This window comes from Heterocephalus glaber, unplaced genomic scaffold (genome assembly GCF_053883595.1).
Source record: "Heterocephalus glaber isolate CG9 unplaced genomic scaffold, H.glaber_assembly_v1.0 deba00001773, whole genome shotgun sequence".
Taxonomy (NCBI): Eukaryota; Metazoa; Chordata; class Mammalia; order Rodentia; family Bathyergidae; genus Heterocephalus; species Heterocephalus glaber.
This window is the reverse complement of record NW_028258463.1, coordinates 4,042,779-4,065,067: the sequence shown is the minus strand read 5'-3', so window position 1 is coordinate 4,065,067 and position 22,289 is coordinate 4,042,779. Positions and strand designations below refer to the sequence as shown.

General features: G+C 37.7%; 1 long non-coding RNA gene across 1 annotated transcript in view; it reads left to right on the top strand.

The window, feature by feature from the left end:
• LOC110344838 (uncharacterized) overlaps positions 1-12,513 on the top strand; it is a 40,636-nt gene extending 28,123 nt beyond the window's left edge. Inside the window, exon 3 of the long non-coding RNA XR_002387715.2 lies at positions 12,328-12,513. This is a non-coding gene — a long non-coding RNA (uncharacterized LOC110344838). The remainder of the gene's footprint in view (positions 1-12,327) is intronic.
• The last annotated feature ends 9,776 nt before the right edge of the window (positions 12,514-22,289 follow it).

The window sequence follows — 22,289 nt, the reverse complement described above, 5'->3', positions numbered from 1 at the left end:
AGAACAGAAAAAAAATTGAAAAAATTTGGCCCCAAAGCAAACACTTGTATAGTTGGGGCCAAAGAAGGTGTGGTTGCAGAAGAGATAAGCACCATGAAGAAGAAACCAAGTAGCCAAGAGAGATACCTCGAGGGCATCTCAAAAATCAGCAAGACTCCTCCCATCACAGGTTCAAGTGGACAAAAATGTACTTTTCTTTGGAGAAGAGAATCCCTCGGACCCCAGCTCCAGAAGTGTGTCCTAGAGAGTTGGTTCCCCAGAATTCATTTCACTTTGCTCAGGCATCTAGGCACTGAGAGGTGACTAAGCTGTGGATCTAGGGGAGCAGGCTCTTTGGCTCACTGACAGTAGATGATGGTGTAGTCCACATGATGCTGGTTTTATCAGCATTCAGAATGCAAGTGTTGTTGGTTCTGGGAGGCTGTCACCCAGATCTCAAAGGAAGGCCTGGGGAGCCAGTCAAGGATCCTCTGAGATGGCAGTACTTTAAGCTGTGGGAATGAAGCCAATAGTGCTCTTGAGATCCCAGAAAGTCAGAGATGTCAGGAACATAGAACATTTGCCAAGGAAAGCTCAGGCCATGAGTGGAGCCCACCCCCACCCCCCACCCCCACAGCAGAGAGAGGCCACATGGGCTGCAACCAGTAAGGCTATGGGGATGGGGCTGCCCAAGCTGTGTGGAACTCACATCTCACAACTCTGTGCCCGCGGTGCTGAATATGGATATCCCCCTTTCCTCGGGATTTAACATTATCTTCACAGGGATACTTCAAGTTAGAAGAAAGCAAATCTTGCAGTAGTCTATTGCATAGTCTATTAACTCAGATTCATATTCAGGGATCACATTAGAAATAAGTGACATAAAATACAGTGGCAACTGATAAGGGTACACAGTACACATTGTGGTGAGGGATCTTTATCGCACATTTCCCTGTTTTTTAGGTTGCCCTGGTTAGTCCACCTCTCAGGTGCTATCCTTTCCCCAGTGACTGACTCAGTCTCCTCTTCCCACTCCGCCACCCCTGTACACATTGTTTCTTCATTGCTACGTACAAGCATCCAAGGTATTGTTGGCCCACTTAAAATACTTCTGCAAGCTCCTTGGCATGGCCTCTCTGTCTTGCTCGATGTCAGTTTCCCCCTCATCTTTTACCATGCCCACGTGCACACTGAATTTCAGTCAAACTGAGCTCAGCTGGTTTCTCATGGCTTTGCACATTCTTCTTTTTAGGGTGTTACTTTGTAGTTTCTAAACAGCAGTCATTTTTTGAGAAGTGCTGGTTTTACAGTACCTGAGTTAGTTACCTTCTCTTGGTACCTGCATCAGTTACATATTGCTTTGTTCATTTTATAAGACTCACAATTTTTATTCCCTACTGCCTTTCTTCTCTAAATGAGAACTTTTATAATATGAGGATTTTTTTTTCAGTACTGATGATTGAATCCAGAGCATTTTGTACTGAGCTATAAACTCCAAACCCCTTTTTTGATTTTTTATTTTGAGACCGGGTCTCATTAAGTTTCTAAGTTGCTCAGGCTGGGGTTGAACTTGTGATCTTCCTGCTTGAGCCTTGACGGGTGCTAAAATTATAGACATGTCACTATGCCCAGCCATATTTTATATTTCTTATATCTGTATGATTGGGACTTTATATAGAATCTGAGCCATCTAAGCACTCAATAAAAGTTTGCCAAGAGATAATAATTTAGAACTGAGATTCTCAGGATTCATAACCACAGTATTTCCATGGGCCTAATGCTTAAGATGGTTGAAGTATGTGTTTTCTGTTAGTCAGTTTGCAGTTAACTACAGTCATTTAATTTTCAGAAATAACTATAACAAAATATTTGAAATCATTAATTTATAAAAACAAAAAAGGTTGTTTTTTCTCACAATTGTGGAAGTTCCAGTCCACGATCAGTTGGCCCATTGCTTTGGGTCTGTGATGAGGAAACACATGGAAGGAGCAAGTGCAAAGTAAAACTTGCCATATGGCCAGGAATAAATGAGACAAAGAAAGGGAGAGGGATGGGGAAAGGCCATGGTCCCACAGTGCCTTTAAGGGCACAAACCTAAACCCCCCTCTTAAAGGTTTCACTACTTCCAAACAGTACCATCGTAGGGAGCAAGCCGTTAACCTGTGGCCTTTGGGGAATTTCAAGATCCAAACTATAGCACTCAGCACCACCACTTAATCCAACATGAACCTAATGTCTGATTATATTAGCTAAGTAGGGATCCAGGCTATTTTGAACTGTAGAATGAGCCTAACAAGACCCTGTGGGTCTTAGGAAAGCAGGTCATATGGTACAAAAATAAATAAGCATCTCCAATTTGGATTCTATGTTAATTCCATTTTCTTACTGTCCTTTCACTTCTGTGAGTGTATTTCCTCACATATTAGAATGGTTTTGATTTGATGATCTCTTGAGTCTTTCATCTTTAACACTATGTTGATGAAATAAATTAGAAAAGGAAGTATTGGATTGTTTCAAAACTGTAAATGAAACTGACATGTAGAAGGGAAGCATATGTTTAGGACATTTTTAGAAACATTGAAACAAGTCTTCTATTTCTGATGTAGGTCTGAGAGAGATGTATAAATACATCCCTTTATTATTTAGTATTCACTATTATGGAATTTAAATCATGAATATTGTGACTAGAGTTCAAAGCTATTTCTTTCTTTCGCTGGGAGTTGCACCAAAAGAAAACTAAACCAAAGCAACAAAACATAGAAAACTTTGGATGATGTAGTGCTTTATTAATTTCTCTTTGCATAAATTAACTAAAGATTTTTTTCTCCTTCTACAGACTTTGTAATTAAAGGGGAAAATAGGTGCTTGTTTTGAGCCTTAACTTAGAGGAGGAGGATATTAGAGATCATCTAATTTGGAGGTCTTCAACCCCCCCGCTTATGGACTGGTACTGGTCCATGGCCTGTAAGGAATGGCCTTCCAGCAGGTGATGAGCAGTGGGGAATCAACCACTCCCCTTTGCTTCCATTATGTCCTGAGCCCCACTTTGTCTTGTGGTTTCTGTAGCAGTGCCATTACCTGGCTTTAGGTTCTACTAGGAATGTGAACCATACTTTGAAATGTGCCTGCAGTGGACCTAGGTTGCATGTGCTCCTTTGAATCTTCCTGAAACCAACGCCACTCTACCTCTCTATCCATGAAAAAAATGTCTTTCACCAAACCAGTTCCTGGTGACAGAAAGGATGGGGACTGCTGATCTAATTGAAGTCCTAGTCAAGGAAAAATCTCTGTGTTCAGAATGCTTTACAAGTGTCTTTGGTTAAGTCAGACTTTAGGAGATGGTAACCATGTGATGGACCATCTTGTTTTTGTTTGATTTTTTCCATCACCATAGAAGTTCTCTTTACATACAATCTGATACAGTCTGCCTCCCTGAAATTCTTACTTATTCGTTTCAGGGTTGTACCCCTTTCATGCCAGGTCTACCCCTTAGAATTAGACACAGTGTCTTCAGTCTTCCTTTGAAGAAGTGTCTTTTAAATCTTTGAAAACAGTACCTTGTTTCCTTCTTTTGTCTTTTTTAGCCTTTGTTTCATCAAAAGTTAGCTGAATTCAAGAACGTTTTGTAGCCCCCAGTGTCACTTGGCTAAAATCTTTGTTAGAGTAACACAGCTGAGGAAAATCTCTGCAATGTAACTATATTACCATTATAATCCATGATCAAAGAAATAGTACTTAGAAGTGCCACAGCTTTGGATGCAGTAGTTGTGTGTGTATGTGGATGGGGCGATCAGCCTGCTCATCTATTTGGGATGGACTGCTGAACAAGGTTAAAATGTTTCAGCCCAGCAGAAGCAACTGAAATCAATAATTTAATGACCCTTGTATTTACGACTAATGGAAATATAACTGAAATAACAAGGCGTGTACAGATTTTTCTCTAGAAATATTTATTCAAATAGATCATTATTGTAAAGATATCCAAGATAGGTATCAGAAACTATCATTTGGTATCAAAAGAATTGAATATCTGGGAATGTTCAGGAGGTTGGTACAGTCAAAAGGAATGGAATCAGGAAATGGATGGGAAATCATAAAAGTAGGCAGTAAGGGTTTAAAAGTACATTTAACCCTTGAGCTGATTACTTAAAACTCACCACTCCTGCTTTCTCTGGGAAATTATTGGAATCAGGAAATGGATGGGAAGCCATAAAAGTAGGCGGTATGTATGAATAGGAGATACAGTTGCTTGTGCCTATCATCTGTCTTTCTCTTATTCACAAACCATAGTGTGGTTTAAATGAAGATACTTTTAAAAGGCCCAGGGTGGGGGAAAGGAGACAATGTATTGACTAATGCATTAGTAAATAAGGGGGAGAAAGTTAATTTCTTATTATCAAATTATATTGTTTTAAATTTAGTTGAATTTGGTGATTGATCCAGAAGAAGATAATGAATCCATGGCAAGGATACCAGAGAGGAAGGGAGCTGTTATTAATGGAGCACTTGCTATGTGCCATGGGTGAAACAAAGTGCATTGTATGTACTATCAGGGTTGTAATATCAATTATTATAATAATTATTCATGTTAGCTCTGGTGAAAATGGAAACTAGAAATTAAATCATGGTGCAGGAAGCACTTCAATTATTGATGCAAATAGGCTTTTGAAGTTGCCTAATATTTCTAAAAAAAAAATAGATGTAGGCATACCAAGGATTAAACTGGCTCAATGTGCTTTGAAAATACTGCCTTTTTGTCATTCAGTTCAATTGGAATATTTTAAGTCTTTTGTCTCAAAAAAACTAGGTATATGTCAGGCATACATTTACATTTGTTAACACACACTTACAATTCATCTATTCCCAAGACTTTCTTTACAAGGCTTATAACTTGTTTTTTTTAAACTGTAGGGGTTTAAAAGTACATTTAACCCTTGAGCCAATTACCTAAAACTCACCCCTCATGCTTTCTCTTGGAAATTATTGAAATATGTTTGAAGAGTCCATGATGAACTAAACAAAAGGAACAATCTTTGCCTCTGTCTTTCTTCTAATTGCTATTTGGCCTTTCTCATCTGAGGCCAAGTTAATATGAAACATTAGATGCCTCTTGTCATCATGTATCTATATTGATTAGTCAGAGGGAGCTCCAGCACTTCACAATTTAATGTCTTCATTCTAATGATAAGTGATCCTGTTGAGGTGGGTGGGGAAATGATTTTGGAAGATGACTAAAAACTGGGATGCTATTTGATGTAACTTTCTATTTTAATCAGATGAGCCACAGTAAGTATATGAGAGTATGTTGGTAGACAATATAAACGTGAGGAAATGCTTAGTTCAGGGAACTGTGATGAAGAGATTTTTCTCACAAACCAGAAAACTGTATGATCATGGTTAACACAAAACCATACCCTTCTTTAGAGGAGCTGCAAATAGACTTTTGAAGTTGCCCTTAGAGGAGTAAATCTGTTGCTAAAGTGAGAAACCTGAATGAGAATCTAGATACCACTTCATTACTCCCTATGTGGCAAAAAGTCATCTTCTACCTCCCTAAAAGCAATAATGGTGACCACCTCCATTGTGGGAGATAAGTCTTTCTGAGGTCCTAAGGTCTTCAGTTACATTCTTGATTATTTCTACATGTGTCCTCAATTTTATTGTTACAGTCTACCATGAAAGTTGTAGAAGGTTTCTGGCTTTTATTCTGATGGATATTCGAAGCTAAAACATTTTGAAAGGGTAGTTCTGTTGTTGGTTAAGATCAGGAGAAAATCAAGACTGGAAGCAAGAAGTAAAATTAGGCATGTATTTAAAATAACTCCTCAAAATTTAAAAAAAGAAGATGGCTTGAGCTGGAGCGATAGATACTTCTGTGGTAGGAAACGAATGTTAGAGATGTCTTACATTTTTAACTCAGTGGGATTTTCTGGTGGATCAGGTGTAGGGGAAAACTGTGACTTTAAGGAGTATTGCCCAAGCAAGAGGAAATTGCCAGGCAGAGTTGTTTCTGTGTTCATGGCTGAGAGGAAGGTGGACTAGTAAATTCTGTGAGTTAGGCATTAGCTATGTGAAGGTTGAGAGCTTCTCAGAAATAATGAGGAAGTCATTGGAGAACTGAATACATGAGTCTGTGGTTCAGGGAAGAGTTTACAATTCTTTCTGATGCCTCTATATCCAGATGATGCCAAAACAAAAGTTGGACTGGGAAAATTTGAGCAGAAAAGAAAGCTTTTTCAGAATAGGAGAGAGAACAGAGCTGCAGTCTATTTTTCCCTCCGGGGAGAAGATTTAAAACCTGAGGTGTGTGGGTGGGGCTGAGGGAGAACTCCAAGGAAGTGTGCGTGTGTTCCCTGACTGAACTTACCCAGAGGAAAATCATCTTCATCATAGGAGGTAGTTTTACAACTTGGAGCAAATTGTCCACTGAAAGGAAGTCAGAGCCCTACATCAGGGCACTGTCTTCTTTATGGCATTTCAAAGGGATATCTCATGGGAAAGGCATTCCCACCTTATAAAACTGATTAGAAGGTCTTATAAAAGATTTACATCTCAAACTAATAAGGAAGGATTTACAGTTTTACATTTTCTAAAGTGAATGCTCAGAAAAGAGATGTGCGAGGAACTTCTCTAGTTTTCTTTTTTCCCTGTTCTGTAAGGATAGATAATGAGAGGGAAGTCGGGCCTACAGGCAGGAAAAGCTTGTCTTAAATTTAATCCAGTTGGAAGAAATATAAAGCCCACCTTGGCCAGTCTTTTTTTCTTTTGGTACTGGGGATCGAACTGAGGACCTTGTGCTTGTGAGGCAGGCAGTGGCACCACTGAGCTACATCCCCTGCCCTTGGCCAGTGTTTTAACCACATAATTTATTGTTTATGTCAAATTACTCTGAAGGTGGAAGAGGGAACACTGTTAATTATAAAGCCAGATAATAGATGTACACCATGCTTTCCCATCAAATTGAGATGCATCATTTTTCTGCCTTTTGCATTCTTTTCAAATTAACTTTATTGGTACATTTTAGTTATACATTATGATCACATTTATCACTGGAAGTTTGTACCTGTACATGATATATCTTGGTTCTTGTTTTTTCCCACCCCTCCACCTCTCCACCCCCCATTTACAAAAGCTTTGTTTCTGTTTTTTGCTGCATTTCTCGTATTCTTTACTTTCGCTCTTTCTTTCCCCCACCCCCCATGCTTCCTCGTCCCCTTTGAACCTTTGCTTCCTATTTCACATTATCCACTATACATTTTGGTTCTGATTTACAGTTTCAATTTCTCACACCAGAGAGACAGTTTGGTATTTACACATGTGTGTCCTGTTTATTTCACTTAAATAGTATGGTCTCGATATGCATCCATTTAAATGTCTCTAGTTTATCATTCTTTATGGCTGAATAGTACTCCATTTTATAAAAAAAAAAATCTTTATCCAGTCTCCAGTTGATGGGCATTTGGGCTGTTTCCAAGATTTAGCTATTACAAACTATGCTGCTATGAACGTGGGTGGACATATATTACTGTGGTATGATGCTTTTCATTCTTTTGGGAAGATGCCTAGAAGGAGAATACCTGGGTCAAATGGGACCTCTGATCCTAGTTCTTTGAGGTATCTCCATGCTGATTTCCACAGTGGTTGCACCATTCTACACTCCCACCAGCAGTGGAGCAGGGTTCCTTTTTACTCACAGCTCCGCCAGCATTTGTTATTGGTTGATTTCTTAATAGCAGCCATTCTTGCAGCTTGGTAGAGAGAGTATTGTAAGATGTAATATGAATGTAAAGATAAATAAAGCGTGAATTAAAAGTAAGGGAAGGTTGGGGTCAGGGATGCAGTTCAGTGGTCAAGCACTTGCCTAGCATAGCCGGAACCTAGGTTTCCATCCTCAGTGCACACATGCACAAAAATCTTGGGAAATTGCCGAAAAAGTGTATGGACAACAAATATTTCTGTAAGATTGATTACAGAGATGGTTTGGCCTGATTTCTCCTTCCAAATCTAGCTCAGGTGTCGTTCTATATATGTTCAGAGTAGTATGTCTTTTTCTCAGAAACAGGACTTAGCATTTTTCTGTTTATTTGTCTCTCTCCCCAGCAAAACTCAGGCAGTGAGAACATGGACCTTTTCTTTTATCATTGTCACCCCAATACATGAGAGTATGCTTGGTATATAGTAGATGCTCAACAAATATAGACTGATTACATTATTAAGGAGGCTTTAAAAAGGAGTCAAAATTGGCACCAACACTTCTTTTAAGTTTGAAGACTGCAAGAACAGTTGGAAAATGACTGGAAACAAAACTAAGAGAAAGTGTAAGGCGCTGCTAGTTTATTCCACATGGGACTCAAATTATAGTACACAGGCAGGGGAGAAGAGAGACCAATATATTTACCTAATGGTGTCCATGATGCTATTTGTTGTATTCTGTTCTATATTTTCTTCCTGTGGAAGGTGCTTGTTGCACATTAATGCTTCATGAATTAACCATAACTGCCACCAATGTAATTAAAATATTGATTGCCAAGAGGAAGTGAGGATTCAGCATTAATTCATTTAGCAAAAACTTACTGAGTCCCATTATATGTCATTCCTTGCAATAGGCTCCAGGAATGTATATATAATAGCAAGTAATTACCTCGCCTGCACCAACTTGGGGGTAGAGCTGAAGTATTAAAAAAAACAAAGAGAAGCCTCATTTTATGGCTCTGAGCCCATCAGATGTCTTCTCTTCTTCGACTAACGTTGGCCCTAAGCAGTCAAGACTCCCCAGAGCATTTCACAAATGGTATCCGGTTACTGCCCCAGTCCACCATGGCTCATGTCAGTAGGATACTCAGTAACACTACCACTGCTTAATGAATCCATGAACTCAATACTGCTTTTAGGGGACCAGTGTTGTGGCTTCACCTATTCTGGAAATATCCCTTGTTACAAATATTTCCTTGAAGCACCTAAGACCTTTCATTTGGTTCTGTCTGTTTTTCCTACACCTGACTCTTTCTTAATGGGGTCAGCCCATTCTTAATCCTGTGCAAGGGCAAACCCAGTTTATAATATTCACATTAGCTAACATTTATTGAGAATATATGATATGACCGGCAATATCTTATCATATTGAGACCATATATGATATGATCACAATAATCTTTGCAATAATCTAATGAGTTTGACACTTTTCTAACCCTCTGTTTGAATACTGGCATTTAAGTCATTTTCCTTTGTCAAATAGTCTGACTCCAGGGCCCGTATTCTTAAATATTCTCTACAACTAGGAATTTGCTGTCAGCTACAAGTACTTTGTCATTGTTCTTTATCATTAAGTGTCTTGGTGCTTCTAGTAGGAGTAGACTGATGATCCTCCTAGCTTGCTTTCCAGATATATCTAGCAGCAACCTACTAAGCTGAAAATCCAGCATAAAGTCATATGCAGGAAACGTCTTTGGAACACAGATAGGAACAGCAGATGGACAAAGACTCCAATGCCTTGAGAGTATTAAGCAATACAATGGTGCAAAATTTTACTTGAGAACAAAGGAACTGAGGCCTAATGTTGAAGAGAAGCTGTTAGCAAATTCAAATGAGGTATGCACGGACTGTTGCAGATGTGGGAAATTTAGGGATGAGGGTACTACTTGAAAATAAAACTGAACAATTAAGTTGAGAGAAGACTGTTCACTGTCCTGGATACTGTGCTAGGCTTTGGGCTTTATGGTGTTGGAATGAAATGTGCTTTAAGTGTTTATGTGATTGGCCCTGGTCGTTTAAAGGGTCTGAATGAGACTTCTCTAATGACAGTGCAGAGAATGAAGGAAATCGGGATGTCAGATATGGTGGCGATTGTAATTAACAAGCAGGAGATGGTGAGAGCTGATCTAGTGCAGTAATTTTAGAGAGAAGCAAAAGAAGTTACCTGGATATGCCTGGAGTAGATCTATAGAATTTCTTGATTTATTGAATGTCAGGGATGACTTAGAGGAAACAGTCAGATGGCTGAAGTACTTACAGTGATTCCTGCAGTGAATGCCTTATAGCAACTGTGAAGCCCCACACAGTCTGGTGCCCAGTCCCCTCCCTGACATCACCTGCATTACTCTTACCTTTGCCCATTCCCTACAGGTGTATTGACTACCTGAGTCTTCCTGAAATATGTCAGACAGTCTCCCATGTGAGAGCATGGAGTTTTATTCTTCGTGCCCCATGAAGCATTTTTCTCCGAGGCATCTCCATGTCTCAGGTCTTAAGATCCTTTTGCTCTTACTTTCTGTGTAAAGCCCACACTGATTAAACATCTAGAATTGCAAACATGCATACCTAGAGTTGTACACATGTGTGCACACACACACACAACTGTGCAGTGGCTATCCATGCACACATACATACACCATCCAAGTAGGCAATGCCTGTCCACTTGCTTGTACCATTTGTTTCTTAATGTGTATTACCATTTGACATTCATTACTTGTTTTAGTTAATATTTTTGTATTTCTCTTTTCTCCCACTCTAATAGAAGCCTCTTAAGACAGGATTTCTCTTTTTAAAAAAATATCATTAAATTAAAACCCTATAATAGCCAAATCTGTGAATGATGGTCCCCTTTAAAAATGCTGTTTTCTCAAATTTAGGCAACTTCTGATTTCCTTTTATTTTAGATGCATAGATATCATATCTGTAACATAAAAACACATAAAAGCAGTCACACATGCACACACTTACATACTTAGACACATTTACTCATTTATTCACTTACATAAAATGTCCTTTCTCTTGGGGAGGTCATCTCTTGGGACTGGAGGATATGGAATTTTGGCTGTGGCTATGAAATATGCATCATTGTCTGATGAGTTTTTGAAATTGTATTAAACGGTGGCCTTAATGCCACTTGGCTCTGCTAAATTGTGAAGCAAGCTGCAGAAGCAGTTGGGCTTTTAAAAGGCCATGGTTGTGTCTACCTGATGGCAAGGCTTGTGACAGAGTCAGTGATTGAATTAAAATGGTCATGGAGCTAAAACTGGATTGGCTAGAAAGGGCAGAAGAGTATTCCAAAGGCACAATTGAAATGCTCATTTATTTTAACTTCCTTAAGCAATCCCATTCAGAAGTGTGGCATTTTTACCTCACCGACACTTGAATAATATTCCACCATAAAAATTCACATCGGGGATGTCTGAAATGTTGTCTGCTTGTAATCTATCACTGGCATGATCTGGGACATCCGTTTGGGATATACCTATGAGAATTCGAATTGTTCCCATCCATCCATGAAACCAAGTCAATTTGCTGAAAATAAATTCACCAAGTCAAATTATCGAGATTCAGTTTGCCATATAGTAACTCTGCCAAAAATCAGCCTTACTGAAGAACTCTTTACTAATGACTGATTTTAAAATTTATAAAATTGGTCATTGTAATTTTAGTAAATAAACAGAATGATTTGAGGGCCTCAATAGGAACATAGTCAAAGTTTCATTACTTCATATGGAACTTTTCAAACTAATGTAAATTAAAAAGCAAAGCAAAAATCTTTATTTTGGCTTTGGAATCTTTAATGGCTTTTGGAATTTTTTGGCAATTTCAGAGGGAAATTTATATTTCATTTACCGTATCTAGAAATTAGTTGCCACAATTGATTATGTGCTGTGAGTGCTTCTTTCCCTTCCTAGTTTATTTCTAGTCCTAGAGTCAATTATAGTCACCCCTTCAGGTGATCCCTGCCTCGCTTCCTCACTTGGATACTTTCGACCTTTGATATTGTACCTTTCTCCTAACAGTTAATAAGTCAATGTTTTCCATTCCATCTTGTTAGAAACCAAAGTTTCAGTGTTTTATAAATGACATGATCCTTTCATCTACATTAGGTAGACTTTAAAGGCTTTTAAGTGTTATTTTTTACTTTGCAAATTTAAGGCATGTCATGTATAAAGGGTTATCTTTGACACCTAACTGTAACCATAATTAAGTTACATTTAAATTTAAAGTTATTATTAATGGTAAATATACATATGTGTGTGTGTGTGTGTGTGTGTGTGTGTGGTAGATGTGTATATGTTATATAATATTCTGTATCACTAGTGACCAGAAGCATTTATTCCTGTTAAAGGTGCTAATGAATTAATCAGAACTGTTTGCAACATTTTTGATAATGAGTATATTTTGTGAATTTGATGAAATTGTCCATTTGGAAGAACAATCACTTAGAAAATGGATTTTAGCAGTTCATTCCATCTGAATTGATTTCTCACCAAAATTATCCCCGAACATTCGTTTCTCTGAATGTTTACAGTAGTAGCATCCATATGTAAATATGTCTGTGACCTTTAACAGAGAAAATTTTTTTGGAACTAGACACCAGATTCCAACTGAGGAAGTCCTGTGTTTCCCAGAAATCAGTTATTGGAACTGTGACGTGGAGCTGTTTCACCTGGGTCCCATGACGATGTGGCTACCGATGCAAGCCAGGGGGACTTAAGAGAACAGATGGACTTGAGATGGAGAAAGTCAACTTGAAGAAAAGAAACAAGACAGTCAGACAGGCATTAAAAAAGCAGAAATACAGTTTTTAAAAATCCTAATATAATTAGTGTTGTTTCCAGTTTTTCCTAAGGCTTACCTTTATTTGCATCTCTGAATGCCTTGGGGCAGACAGATGTGCCATGGTATTAATAATAACTCTTTGAGGCAGACTGATTAGATAATTATTAATAATTGATGACATTGTAGACTAGTATGGATGTATGTTCCTGGCATTGATGTTCAGTACCTATGAGCTCCAGTGATGCAGACCTGAGTGTATCCTGTGTAGGAGAAACCAGAAAAGGAAGCAAATGGGGTTCGTACTAGTGTATAGCAAAAGGTCGTCTCTTACTGAATCCTCACCCCCAAAATGGGTAGGGTATGTGCCAAATATGAACAGGTCTTTCCTTCTAAAAACATTTGTAAAATCATACTTCTATATTTTTGTATTAATAAAAAGGAATGTACCTCTCACATTTGAGTGGACTTGCATTCTTCATTTTGATTTTTGATAGTCTTAATATTAATCCCATGGCCACATAATAATATTATAAAATACATACAAGTTTTATGAGTATTGAGGCATTCTTCTGCTATAAACTGAGAGTGTTTTAAAATGTGACAGTATCCATTGTAGTCAAGATATAAGGAAATGGTACTGATACACTCATGTGGGAATATAGACTCAAGTAGGTGATATAGCAAGAACCATAACAAGTCTTCAGATATATTTTATTTTTTATTTATTTTGTTTGTGAAATTTATTTTCTCATATACATTATGTATTTCTCTGGGAAGACAGCCTTCACCTTATTGCACTAATAGCACATCTGTAATACCAAGCTACAGGACAAGTTTTAAGAAGAGGTTTGCATTCGTCAATGTAACACTTATCTACCAGGCACTGTAGAAGAGAGGGATGAGGAAAAGCCAGGGCCTGCTCAGCACAGGGTAGGGTGAGGAGGAGGCAATGGGAACTCCTTCCTGGCAACTGGTTTTGCCCCAGGAAGGGGCACATGCAAAGCTTCCATCTGGATTCCGGGAGAGGGAGGAGACGGAAGCCTGAGAAGCCCAATGCAGTGCAACGCTGCAGCCTGGCTCCCTCTGTTTCTCAAGGGTGCAGGGACTCACCTTGCACTCATCTGTAACAAATCACTCTGCCCTAGCTGATGCTCTGGGGAAACCATGGGGCAGGGGTCATCAGCAGATTTAGAATTAGCAGCAATCAATAGGCCACTTCATATACATTTTAATCCCAAGTTTTCCCAATAGAAAATTTTCCTTAGAAAATAGTTGTGAGTGTGGAATCATTTTATATTTTTTATGTAATTTGTAATCAGAAAGCATGTTCATTTTTTAATTTCTAGAAGCAAATTTTTGGTAGCAGAGAAGAAATACAGAATGAAAAAATAGTGGAGTGTCTTATAGTCAGTTAACTAAATATTTTTAAAGTAATTAAATTACCTGAATTTCCTTAGGGTGAAATACAGTATTTTGTTATAAATATTCCATACTGAAGATAAGAGTAATAAATTACCATGTAAATATGGTATTAAATATAAAAGTGTCTACATATACATATGTGAAAATATGAATCTATGTTTGTTTTCTTCATCGGTACAAGTGCTAGGAAATGCTGCTGAGGCCCCAGGAGAAGAAGGAACCTACCTGTCACAGAGATTGGCAGTAGTCCCTTCCAGGCACAAAGCCAGACTACTACCTACTGCAGCCACCTGTGCAGTTAGATGTGGTTTTACAGCTCTTAATCTCCCTTTTGTGCTGGCTTCATGAAGAGTTTAAAAGGTAGTTTTGTAATTTTTGACATACCGATTTTCTTTTCCTCCCCATATTATCATAACAGTTTTCCCTATTTGTGGTTGCTTTGCCAGTGTGGATTCTATCTCCTGTGGTATCTTCTCAGCATGTGACTTGATCCTGGAAGGAATCTTTAGTTGGTTAGTTTCGAGAGTTCACTGGGCCCAGGCCATTCTTCTGAATGTACTTTAGCCACTTTATGAACTTAAGTTCATATTGGAGCTGTAAAAATCCTTTTCAGCTTTTTCTGCTATTCTCAGATTCTGCTATTTCACTGAAGTCTCATTGGCTCTTTGAAGTTTCTCTGGATGACATTTCATCAGAGGTCCCCAAGATTCTTCTTTCTTTCCAACTGCATAATCACTGGAATCATGCAGGTCTTGTTGTCTTGGTGATTTGTTTCTAGTCGTTATGGGAACATCTTGTCACTTAGCATTTTTGTAGATGTTGTGTCTGGTGTTTGGAATTCACCATCCTAACTTTTATTTAGTTTTTATAGGGTAAGGGAGTGAAGAAATAGACACAAAAACCAAAACCAAAAATGATGTTCATACAAGCAAGAACAAATTCATGTGAGTTTCTTCAATGTAAAGCACTATGATTAAAATTGTGAAGGTAGAGGAATTAGAAAGTAACCAATTATATATATATATATATATATATAAAATATGTGTGTGTGTGTGGGTGTGTGTGTGTATGATAATAAGGAATCAGCCATAGCACTGAGTGAATACGGAAAGATATTGACAGGTCAAGACGCCTGATTTTCAATTCTAAATTAACCAATAATTGTTATATGATCTTTCCTGGGTAAACTTTCAGATTCCCACAATGTAGAATACTTAGCTTTAGGTCCACTTGACTTAGACATCTTACCACTTTATAGGGCAGGGAAATGTCCCTTCCATTACATTTATACTGGCAGCATTTAGTCCTACTGAAAAATCTGAGGTTTTTCTTTCTAGAATTAACATGTAAATTCTTTACCATTATATCTGGTGACAACATTCAACCACTCCTTTATGCTTTCCATTCCCAAACTCGCTTCTTGATCTATCCTGAGGTTTGAATCCCCAAATATATGTATATAGACATCCTGATTTCTCTGCTATAGCTCATATGGCCTTTAAATATAGTTTAGACAAAAGAAAATATTTTCCTCCAACTCTGCTGATTGAAATTCTAACTCCTCAGTCACTGGCTGCTTTCAGCTACTTCCTTTAGGAAGACTTCATGTATTTCCTCAGCCGCCCCCTCAAAAAATTGCCTTTCTTTCCCTGATAGCACATTTATGGCCATGTGAATATGTTTGGTCCTTCATTACAATTACACAGAATAGTGCAGAATGAAATGAGCCAACCAACCTTATTTTGGGAATCAGACCAGCATTTGCACAGTGATTTTATCAATTAAAAATTTTACTGCTGCCTGCCTCACAAGTGCAAGGTCCTAAGTTCAATTCCCGGTAACAACAACAAAAAAATAGTAATAATAACTTTAAAGTTATAACTACATTATTTTACTGTAAAGACAATAATGTAAAATACTTTGTAAATATTTAAGGTAATCTTTATCTATTTCACATTTTAGGCTTAATTACAACTGTCTACTTGACATCCCCCACTAACATGCCCAGAACAATACCTGTAATCAATATGTGCATAAGCCAGGTAATAAATCAATCCTGTCTTGCCCGTTAGTGGAGTTACAGTCACCCAGTTACTCAAGTCCAAAGAGTATGGATTATTATATTCTTTTTGTTCTGTCATTAACCTTCCTCCTCCTAGTTCACCAGCCAGCTCAGTCTCTCTAGCCCCGTGATGTACCTCCCTCTCCACTCCTGTCTTATATGACTACCACTAGACAGAGGCAGCCTCCCAATGTCCTGCTTTAACTCATGTTTCTCTTCTACCCAACAGCAATCAACTTTGCTTTTAAAGATGTAAATTATATCACATGCCTGTTTTCTACAAACCGCTTAGATACAGACATATAGTTATGTTCTACTATTCTTTGACCTAATCCAGGCTCATAGCATATCCTACAATGCCCTGTGGGAACAATCCATTATTTCTCTCTGAGCCCCAGTAACCATAACTCTGATGTGTGGATTTTAACTTAGCCTCCATGGCTATATTGTCATTTCTCAAATGTTCCAACATAGTTCTCATATCAGAGCCTTTAAATTTTTGTTTCTCTTGTCTAGGACACTAATTAATCAGGTTTCTTTGAATTTCTTGTAGATTTCTTAGTATCAGTTACATTTTTTTTAATTCAGTTCACTTCAGAAAATGTTTATTATAGCTTGTATTTTTAGTGGCTCCTATGCTGTCCCTGCTATCTTATGCCAGATAAATAATTGGAAGGGTCATCATTAATAAACAAGGCCCTGCTTTCATGTAGAATGTTACAGTGGGAGATAGCAATTGAGTATCACAAGTGCAAACATGAAATTTCAAACCAAGGTAGTTTCTTTTAAAAAAGGAGACCTTGATCATTAATCGTCATGCAAAAAGTCCACCCCCCCCCCAGTGATATCAGCAACTGGACCAGAAGCATCATCTGTCACAGGTAAAAGAGGGAAAAGTGTCAAATTAGTTTTGTTTCATAAGACACTATTAAGATTTCACTGCATCTGTCTGTCATCGTGGGCTTGATGTCAAATATAGCAGCACACATTATCACATTTAAATGTTATGTCATTTTCAGCAATTGGAATATTATGCTTATTGTACTGTACTATTTCAGGTTCTTTGGAATTCTAATTTATTTTTCTGTTATAACTGCTTACTGGAAAATTTCCCTGTAAACTTTTATAATATATTGTTAGACTTAGTATGGAGTATATTTTTACTTTCTTATCCCTTTTATTAGACTTAAAGATCCAGCCTAAATTTATTTTATGTGGTTAAAATATTTTAACTGCTTAAGTATTTTGTTTAACAAATAACAGAAAGTAAAAAGGAAGCATTATTTAGAAAAATCACCTTATAATTTCATTCAAAAATTAAAATTAAAGCCATGACTAGGACATTTTTCTCATTTCCATTTATGTTAGTTATTTATCTCAGTGCTGAGACAAAAGTTAAGGGAGGAAAGATTTATTTGGCTTACAATGTAGAGAGGTTTCAGTCCGCAGTTGGCTGGCTCCAATGCAGAGTAGCACATGGCAGATGGGCATCACACATGAGAAACAGTTCATTCCAGGCAAAGACAGCAAAAACAAGGGACCTTAACAGCGTCTGTCTGCCCCTTTTATCATATCCAGACTACATAGGGCAGGCAGCACACACACCCTTAATCCTAGTGCCCTTGAACCTAGCATTGCATCATGAATCACTTCCAGTGTCACACACTATATCCAGCCACCTCTGAAAAAGCCCCATCTATGACTGCATGAAGGAGGCATCAGGGGACATCTAAACATAAGCCATAACACCATCTGATACAGAAGCTAATTTTTGATTTTCAAATATTTTATGCCAAATTTCTCTGAATCAGCTACTCTTAAAGTGACAGTCAGACATCTTAATATTTCCAACTATCTGGTTTTTGGATATTAGCTAACCACAGTTCATTCACTATTATTCATTCACAATAAAAAATTGATGCTAAATTTCTGCTTTATATATCATTAGATGTCTGTAGTGTTTTTTTGTTGTTGTTAAATTCTTTTATTGGTACATTTTAGGTATACAAAACAATTACATATGTCATTGGGAATTGTACATTTACATAATGCATCTTGGTTCTTATTTTTTCAACATTCCTAGCCCTCCTTTCACCCCGTCCACCCTTCCCTATTTACAAAGACTTTATTTCCATTTTTTCCATTTCTCATCATTTTTCCTTTCCCTTCTTTCCTTTCCCCTGCCCTTCCCACTACCCCTACCCCTTTGGACCTTTTCTTCCTATTTTACATTATCGATTATTCATTCTAATCATTGGTACATTTTAGGTATACAATATAAAGACTTTCATCATTGGAAATTTGCACCTTTACATAATCTCTCTTGGTTCTTATTTTTCAACATTGCCCAGCCCTCCCTTCAACCCCTCCATTCCTCCCTATTTACAAAGATTTTGTTCCTATTTTTCCATTTTCTCATATTAATCCCATTCCCTTCTATCCTTTCCCCTATCCCTCCTACTTTCTTCCCCTTTGCCCCTTTTCTTCCTATTTCACATTACCTATTATACATTTTAGTCCTTATTTACACTTTCAGTTTCTCACACCAGAGAAACTATTCAGTATTTATACATGTGTGTCCTATTGATTTCACTTAAGAGTATTGCCTCAATGTGCACCCACGTAGCTATAAATGTCTCTAATTTCTCATTTTTTATAGCTGAGTAGTACTCCATTTTATAAAATAACCACATTTTCTTTATCCAGTCTCCAGTTGATGGGCATTTGGGCTGTTTCCAAGTTTTAGCTATCAAAAACTGTGCTGCTATGAACATGGGCGCACATATATCACTGTGTTATGATACTTTTAATTCTTTGGGGAAGATCCCCAGCAGTGGAATAGCGGGGTCAAATGGAATTTCCAGTCCTAGTACTTTGAGGTATCTCCATACTGATTTCCACAGTGCTTGCACCAGTCTACACTCCCACCAGCAGTGGAGCAGTGTTCCTCTTTCTACACAGCCCCACCAGCAATTGTTATTGGTTGATTTCATGATAGCAGCCATTCTTTCTGTAGTGAGGTGGAATCTCAGCATTGTTTTCATTTGCATCTCTCGAATGACCAGTGATGTTGAACATTTTTTCATGTATTTATTTGCTATTTCTACTTCTTTGTGTGAGAAATGTCTGTTCATTTCAGATGCCCATTTTCGGATTGGGTCTTTAAATTTGAGAAGTCTGATCTTTTTAAGTTCTTTATAGATTCGAGATAGTAGACCTTTGTCTGACGAAAAGCAGGTGAAGATTTTTTCCCACATTGTGGGTTGTCTCTTCACACTGCTGATGGTTTCTCTTGCTGTGCAGAAGCTTTTTAATAAGAAGAGATCCCACTTGTTGATTGTTTGTGCTAGTTCACGGACAACTGAGGTTTTGTTCATAAAATCTTTTCCTACACTGATGTCTTCAAGGGTTCTACCTAACCTCTGTTCCAACTGGTTCAGAGTTTCTATTTTAATATTTAGATCTTTAATCGATTTCAATTTTAGTTTAGTGCATGGTGAGAAATATAGGTCTGGTTTTAATCTTTGGCAAGTTCAAACCCAATTTTTCCAGCACCATTTCTTAAAGAGGCTATCTTTCCTCCAGTGAGGGTGTTTGGCTCCTTTATCACAGATGAGATGGCTGAGTGTGTCTGGCATTGTTTCTGTATCTTCTCATCTGTTCCACTCGTCCTCAGGTCTATTTCTTTGCCAGTACCATGGTGTTTTTATCACACTAGGTTTGTAGTAGAGTTGCAGATTGGGGATTGTGATACCCCCTGCCATGTCTCTGTTACCTAGAATTGCTTTTGCTATTCTGGGTCTCTTCTTGTTCCAAATGAATTTTTGGTTTGTTTTCTCAAGGTCCATGAAGTATGCTGCTGGGATCTCAATTGGAATTGCATTAAATCTATATAGCAGTTTTGGAAGTCTGACCATTTTCACTATATTAACCTTCCTACCCAGGAGCAGGGGATGTCTGTCGTTTTTCTGATATCATCTTCAATCTCTCTTTTCAGAGTGCTATAGTTTTCAGAGAAGAGGTCTTTGATTTCTTTTGTTAGGTTGATTCCAAGGTATTTCATTTTTTTGGATGCTATTGTGGAAGGAATTATTTGCCCTATTTCTCTCTCAGTGAGTCTGTCATTGGTGTAGAGGAAAGCTATTGATTTTTGTGTGTTGACCTTGTAACCAGCTACTTGACTGAATTTGGTTATTAAGTCTAGGAGAGTTTTGATGGAGTTCTTGGGGTCTTCTATATAGAGTATCATGTCATCTGCAAATAATGACAATTTGACTTCATTTCCTATCTTTATTCCTTTTATTTCTTTCTCTTGTCTAATTGCCATGGCTAATGTTTCCAGAACTATATTGAACAAGAGTGGTGATAGTGGACATCCTTGTCTTGTTCCTGATTTTAGTGTGAAGGATTTCAGTTTTTGACCATTTAGTATGATATTGGCTGTTGGTTTTTCATAGATGGCTTTTATCAGTTTGAGGTAGAGACCATCTATTCCAATTTTTTGTAGGGTTTTTATCATAAATGCATGTTGAATTTGGTCAAATGCTTTTTCTGCATCTTTATGGAGATAATCATATGGTTTTTGTCCTTGGCTCTATTGATATAGTGTATTACACTGATTGATTTTCATATGTTGAACCATCCCTGCATCCCTGAGAGGAATCCCACTCGATCAGGATGTACGATCTTCTTGATGATCTTCTGCATTCTATTTGCCAGTAAGTTATTAAGGATTTTTGCATCTATGTTCATTAGTGAGATTGGCCTATAGTTCTCCTTCTTGTTTGGGTGTTTCTCTGCTTTGGGGATCAAGGTGATGCTTGCTTCCAGGAATGAATTTGGGAGTATTGCTTCCCTTTCAATTTCATTGAAGAGTTTAAACAGTAGTGGCAGTTTTTCCTCTCTAAATGCCTTGTAGAATTCAGCAGTGAAGCCATCAGGACCCTTTTCTTAGTTGATAAGCTTTTAATTACATTTTCAATTTCATTGGTTGATATTGGATTGTTTAGAATTTTTAGGTCTTCTTCGTTCAACTTTGATAATTCATATGTATCTAGGAATCTGTCCATTTCTTCTGTGTTTTCCATCTTATTGGCTTATAGGTTCTGGAAGTCGGTCTTGATGATCCTCTGGATTTCTGCTGGGTCTGTTGTTATTTTACCCTTTTCATTCTTAATTGCATGGATTTGGGCCTTTTCTTTCCTTTTTCTGATAAGGTTGGCTAAGGGTTTGTCCATTTTGTTGATTCTTTTGAAGAACCAACTCTTGGCTTCATTGATTTTTTTATATTGTTCTCTTAGTCTCCATTGCATTGATTTCTCCTCAGATCTTTATAATTTCCTCCCTTGTATGAGCTCTGGGGTTGTCCTGCTCTTCTTTTTCTAGAAGCTTGAGGTTCAGCGTCAGGTTGTTTAATTGGGCTCATTCTGTTTTCCTAATATTCATGTTCACTGCTATGAATTTCCCTCGTTAGACTGCTTTCATTGTGTCCCATAGATTCCAATATGTTGTATTGTCATTGTCATTTAATTGAAGGAACTCTCTGATTTCTTCTTTAATTTCCTCTGTGACCCATTGGTTATTCAGAAGTGTGTTGTTCAATTTCCACATTTTTATGAAATTTTTCCAGTTTCTTTTGCTATGGATCTCCAGTTTCATCGCACTATGGTCTGATAATGTACAGGGGATAACTTCAGTTCCTTTGCACTTACTTAAACATGTTCTATATGGGAGTATGTGGTCTGTTTTTGAGAATGACCCATGTGCAGCTGAGAAGAATGTGTATTCTGATTTTGTGGGGTGGAAGACTCTGTAAACATCTGTTAAGTTCATTTCTTCAGGAGTTTGATTGAGTTCTAGTATTTCATTACTTATTTTTAGTCTAGTTGATCTATCTATTTGTGACAGTGGGGTGTTAAGGTCCCCCACTACAATTATATTAGTGCATATATGACTTTTCATGTCCGTTAGTATTTGTTTTATATAGTTGGGCACACTAGTGTTTGGTGCATAGATATTTATGATTGTCATCTCTTCCTCTTGGATTCTTCCCTTTAAAAGGATGTAGTGTCCTTCATCTCTGTTAATCAGTGTTGGTTTGAAATCTACTTGATCTGTAAAGAGGATAGCTACTCCTACTTTTCTCTGGGTTCCCATTGCATGAAGTATTGTTTCCCACCCTTCAACTTTCAGTCTATGAGTTTCCTTTTGAATTAAGTGTATTTCTTGTATACAGCATATTGTTGGATTTTGCTTCTTGACCCATTCTGCCAGTCTATTTCTTTTGATT